General features: G+C 48.9%; 2 non-coding genes across 2 annotated transcripts; one reads left to right on the forward strand and one right to left on the reverse strand.

Annotated features, from left to right (window-relative positions):
• Positions 1-3,446: 3,446 nt before the first annotated feature.
• Positions 3,447-3,519, reverse strand: TRNAK-UUU. The gene has a single exon. It is a non-coding gene; the product is annotated as a tRNA-Lys (tRNA).
• A 1,697-nt stretch (positions 3,520-5,216) lies between these two features.
• Positions 5,217-5,288, forward strand: TRNAG-UCC. The gene has a single exon. It is a non-coding gene; the product is annotated as a tRNA-Gly (tRNA).
• The last annotated feature ends 455 nt before the right edge of the window (positions 5,289-5,743 follow it).

Genomic DNA, 5,743 nt, shown 5'->3' on the forward strand with positions numbered 1-5,743 from the left:
AACAATTCTTCCTTTTCTTTAGCACTATCTAACCAGGGCTTAGGTCACCTTAACTCTATGGGTTGGGGGTGGGTTTCACACTCTAAGAGACGTCACGCTGCCAGTTCAGTGCCCAGCGTACACCAGCCCTTAGATCCCTCTTGGCATTTCAATGCAGGCACTGACCTGTGAGAGGAAAACATCAGCTCACAAACACAGAGATTGAATTCCCCACATTTAATCTTGCTGCACTTTCCAGAAAGTCACAAAATTCAATTCATTCTTGCTAGGAGAGAGAAAAAATAAGTGACATTAAGTTTTTGGCTTGGGTAAATAAAATTAAGTGTTTAATCAATATAGTAAAAATATGTCCTGATTCCTCTAACACCACAGCGTGAAATAGGAACAGAGACAAAGCTTGTCAGTGATGACTAATTTCACAAATGATCTTCCCATTATTAATTTCCACGCTGCCCCCATTTGAGGTCTGGGCATCGCCAGTGTCGTTGCTCTGCATTCACCTTCCCCTTAGAATTGTTCTCGGACATTCGACTTCCTCTGCAGCGTGGGGCTCGGGTCACTTGCTGGAGGATTCCCTGCACTGTGAAGTCTTTAAGCCACGATTTGAGGACTTCAATAACTCAGACATAGGTTAGGGGTTTGTTACAGGAGTGGGTGGGTGAGATTCTGTGGCCTGCATTGTGCAGGAGGTCAGACTAGATGATCATAATGGTTCCTTCTGACCTTAAGTCTAAGAATCTATTAATCTTTTTCCAAATTTGGAAAATTGTGCAGTTCAGAATATGAATAGTGACCCCATTTCCTTCCTGCACCTGCTCTACATTGCTCCACAGCAGCTTCTCCCCCTGCAGAGTCACCCCAGCATGGCAGTGCAGCCGCTCAGGGTTCAGCAGGGGCCCATGGCAAGGACAGTGCGTGCAGCTAACAGCCCGGTGTGACTGGCAGTGAGGCAGCTGTAAAGAAGCAACAGCCCCCCCCAGAAGTACAGAGACTGAATTCCCCAACTTTAACATCATGACCCCCTGTAGAAAGCCACACGTCAGTTGTATTTTCACAGGGAGATGCAAATCAAGTGACACCAATTTTTAAGTTGAGTAAATAAAGTTGAGATAGTTATTAACCTCCCAAAAATATACTAAAGATCCCTCAGCATAACACCTGAAGGTGAAATATGAACAGAGACAAACCTTGTCAGCAAAGGCTCCTTTCCCAAATGAGGGTATGATGCCATGTGGTTAATGGAAACCAGTGCTCTAGGGGAGGTTTGAACTCACAACCTCAGCACAGCTCCTCTCAGCACTGCCCTATAAGTACTGTGTGCTAACCAATTGTGCCACTGGAGCACCTGTTAACTATGCTTATCTGAGACCCCCTAGGTTGATACAGGCAAGGAGTGACCCCAAAACATTCTCAGTGGGGCTGAGAGCAGGTAGTGACAAGTGTTGTACTCGGTGGGGTGGATTCTTCTTAAGGGTTCCAGGCCCCATTTGACCCTTTTGTTCTTCCCTGTGTAATAACAGAGCTGGTTAAGACTCAATGGAGAGTCTTGCTGCAGCCCAACAGATCTGAAATCACTGATAACCAGCTCTAAGCATTAGTCCTGCTTTGGGACAGTGTCTCTCATGCAAGGAACTGCCCAGTCTGCGCTAGCAGTGAGGCTCCCTCACTAACAGCTGAAATCAGGGAGAGCTGTGTGAAGTGCAGGGCCCCAGGGGTGCCTGAACAGGGGGGAACAACACCCCAGGGCTTTTAAAAATGGGAGGGCTCTGCCTTGCCACTTTGTAATGACTGTAAGGGCGGGTGAGGGTGGGGAGGAGGCGGAGAGCATTGAGCGGGAGGAAGGGGCAGCATAGGAGTCCATCTTGCTCTCAATCTTGCCTTCTGACAGCAGCCAATACCAGGTGCCCCAAAAGCCACTTTTCAAGGGACCACTGGGAGTTGAACCCAGGATCTCCTGTTTACAAATCAAGACCTTAAACCAGCTAAGCCACGGTGCCTGCTGTTAGTTAAAGCATCGTGTCTGCCCACACCTGACTCTCTGCCAATCCCCACTGGGCCCTGACAAGTTTTGCTCGTGTTTGGCTTCTTTAAAGCAGAGGAGCAGGTGAAGTTTTGCTCCCAAGGTGTGTGTGTGATGCTTTGGACAGGTCTACACTACAAAATTAGGTTGGTGTAATTACATTACTTAGGCTGGCAATGCAGTTCTATCAACCTAATCCCGGTGTAGATAGTGGCTCAGCTGTCAGAACTTTCTGGAGCTATGAAAGGGGAGGGGTCCAACCTCTGTAACAGGAATGCAGGGCAGGTGAGTTCACGGCAGGCATGGTGGGATACTGGTGGAGGCCAGTTATGGTGATATAATGACCAGCAGCGTCTACACTGACAATTTGTCACTTTACGTTTGCTGCACAAAGCTCTAGGCCTCTTGTCGAGGTGGTTTTATTTTGTCACCAAAACAGGGCAATTTTGTCACCAGACATGGCATTGCAGTGTGTGCACCAGCCACAAGCTGCTGACCGAGGGAGCGTTGTGTGTTTTTCCACACACCTGAGCAATATAATTCTGCTGAAATAACTTTGTAGTGCAGACCTGGCCAAAGAGTCTCACACACACACACACACACACACACACACACACACACACACACACACACACACACACACACACACACACACACACACACACACACACACACACACACACACACACACACACACCTTGCAAGGAAAACCTCACCTGCTCCTCTGCTTTGCAGAATCCAAACACAAGCAAAGCTTGTCAGGCCCCAGTGGGGATGGCAGGGAGTCAGGTGTGGGCAGACACTGTGTTTTAGCCACAGGCAGGCACCATGGCTTAGCTGGCTAAAGCACCTGTCTTGTAAACAGGAAATCCTGGGTTCAACTCCCAGTGATGCCTTGTTGAGTACCTTTTGGGGCACCTGGTATTGGCTACTGACAGAGGACAAAACACAGAGCTAGGTGGGCCTTTGGTCCAGCCCAGTGTGGCTGTTTAAATTGGGATTGAGGAAAAGGGTGAAGAGGAGCAGGCTCTGGTTGGGAGTGAGGAGCAGTGAGCATAACACGGGTTGTGGGTTGGGATTAAGGGGCACTGGGAAAAGAGAGGTCATGGGTTTAGGCTGAAGAGCATCTTCATTTGGGGATCCAGCAGGACAGGGGAAGGCAGCAGGTGATTCTAATTCCTTAGGGATATTCTGTGTGTGTGTGTTTGTATGTGTGTGTGTGTGTGTGTGCGCAGGGAAGGAACATGCTCTATGCCCAGAGGCCTTTATTCCTCCAGGCTGCAAGGACAGAGGGGCTGTCAGGAAGTTGCCCCTTCAAACCCACACACAAAAAGGCCCTTCTGAGGAAAGGGAAAATCCTGAAGAGAAAAAGTAACATCAAAGAGGACTCCAGCAAGACAGCTTAAAATCTTGGTGAGTAGTTTATCACCTGACCAGGGACTTGAACCCTGGACCCTCAGATTAAAAGTCTGATGCTCTGCCAACTGAGCTAGCCAGGCTCAGAAACCAAAAGAGCAAGTTGGTGCAGAGGAGAAACTAGTCAAGAAAATGAGCAGGAAACAATAGGGGAAACCTGCTGCTTTCTCTGGCCTGGTCAACACTACGAGTTTATATCAAATTTAGCAGCGTTAAATCGCATTAACCCTGCACCCGTCCACACAACCAAGCCCTTTATATCGATATAAAGGGCTCTTAATACCGGTATCTGTACTCCTCCCCGACGAGGGGAGTAGCGCTGAAATCGGTATTGCCATGTTGGATTAGGGTTAGTGTGGCCGCAATTCAACGGTATTGGCCTCCAGGCGCCATCCCACAGTGCACCATTGTGACCGCTCTGGACAGCAATCTGAACTCGGATGCACTGGCTAGGTAGACAGAAAAAGCTCCGCACACTTTTGAATTTCATTTCCTGTTTGCCCAGCATGGGGCGCTGATCAGCACAGGTGACCATGCAGTCCCAGAATCAAAAAAGAGCTCCAGCATGGACCGTACGGAAGATACTGAAGCTGATCTCTGTATGGGGAGATGAATCTGTTCGATCAGAACTCCGTTCCAAAAGATGAAATGCCAAAGCATTTGAAAAAATCTCCAAGGCTATGATGGACAGAGGCCACAGCAGGGACTCAACACAGTGCTGAAACTTAAAGAGCTGAGACAAGCGTACCAGAAAGCCAAAGAATGAAATGGATGCTCACGGAGGGAGGGGCGACTGATGACTGTAGCTATCCCACAGTTCCCGCACTCTCCGAAAATCATTTGCATTCTTGGCTGAGTTCCCAAAGCCTGAAAGGTCAAAAGAACTGTTGTGGGTGGTTCCGGGTATGTGTCATTCCCCGCCCCCATGAAAGCCGAGGGATAAAAATCATTTCTCACCCTTTTTCAATGTCACCGTATGTCTACTGGATGCTGCTGGCAGACGCGGTGCTGCAGCGCTACACAGCAGCATCCCCTTCCCTTCCCTTCCGAATGGCAGACGGTACAGTAGGACTGGTATCCATCATCATCGTCCCGTGAGAGTTCCTGGCTGGCTTCGGTGAGATCAGCCAGAGGTGCCTGGGCAAAAATGGGACTGACTCCCAGGTCATTCTCTTCTTTAAGCGTCTGTCAGCACCATCCAGTAGACATACAGTGACAGTGAAAAAAGACTGAATGGTTGCCGTGCTATGGCATCTGCCCGGGCAATCCAGGGAAAAGGGCACGAAATGATTGTCTGCCATTGCTTTCACGGAGGGAGGATTGAGTGACAACATTTACCCAGAATCACCCGCGACACTGTTTTTGCCCCATCAGGCACTGGGATCTCAACCCAGAATTCCAATGGGCAGGGGAGACTGCGGGACCTATGGGATAGCTATGGGATAGCTATCCACAGTGCAACGTTCTGGAAATCGATGCTAGCCTCGGTACATGGACGCACACCACCAAATTAATGTGCTTAGTGGGGCCGCGTGCACTCGACTTTATACAATCTGTTTCCAAAAACCAGTTTCTGTAAAATCGGAATAATCCCGTAGTGTAGACATACCCTGTGGTTAACAACTTTGGTGGCTAATTGAAAGGCTGATGGTTCAAACCCAAGTGAAGATGGAGGAGGGTTTTTTTAGCGATGAGAATCCAGTACATTTTAACAGGCAGAAAATCTCCTCAATGCTGCTCTAGCCTCATCCGGGAAGCATACGTTGCACCTTTGCCAGATGCATTGGTGGTATAGTGGTGAGCATAGCTGCTTTCCAAGCAGTTGACCTGGGTTCAATTCCCAGCCAATGCAAAGTTGTGATGTTTTCTCCCCTGGGAATTGGTTTAATTTCAGTCACATTGTATCAGTTTAGCAATGGAACGAGAGAATCGATGTCCTTTAGGTCATTCAACACACAATGGAGGAAGAAAGGGGTGGGACTACATTCATTGCCCCTGCCCCGAGTACCAACTCCGCAGCGCCCATTGGCCAAGTCACGCAGAAGAGCCGGCCGCCAAAGGCCAACCTCCAAGGGCAGAGGAGACCAAGCCACACGGCTTCAAAAGGTGACTGGCTTTCCCCTGCTGATGCCAAGGCTTTTTCTCAGCTCATTTCACCAACCTCTGTCCTGCAGGGGTTGAGTTTATCACAGGTGTTACCCAAAATTGGGCCAGCTAGTAAGCTTAGGGAGGACTAATGACCCACCAGATTTTGGCAGAAAGCAGCACATTTATTATACTGACAGCTAACCTCAAAATAAGCGGGGG

This window comes from Mauremys reevesii, linkage group 23 (assembly GCF_016161935.1).
Source record: "Mauremys reevesii isolate NIE-2019 linkage group 23, ASM1616193v1, whole genome shotgun sequence".
NCBI classification, from domain to species: Eukaryota; Metazoa; Chordata; order Testudines; family Geoemydidae; genus Mauremys; species Mauremys reevesii.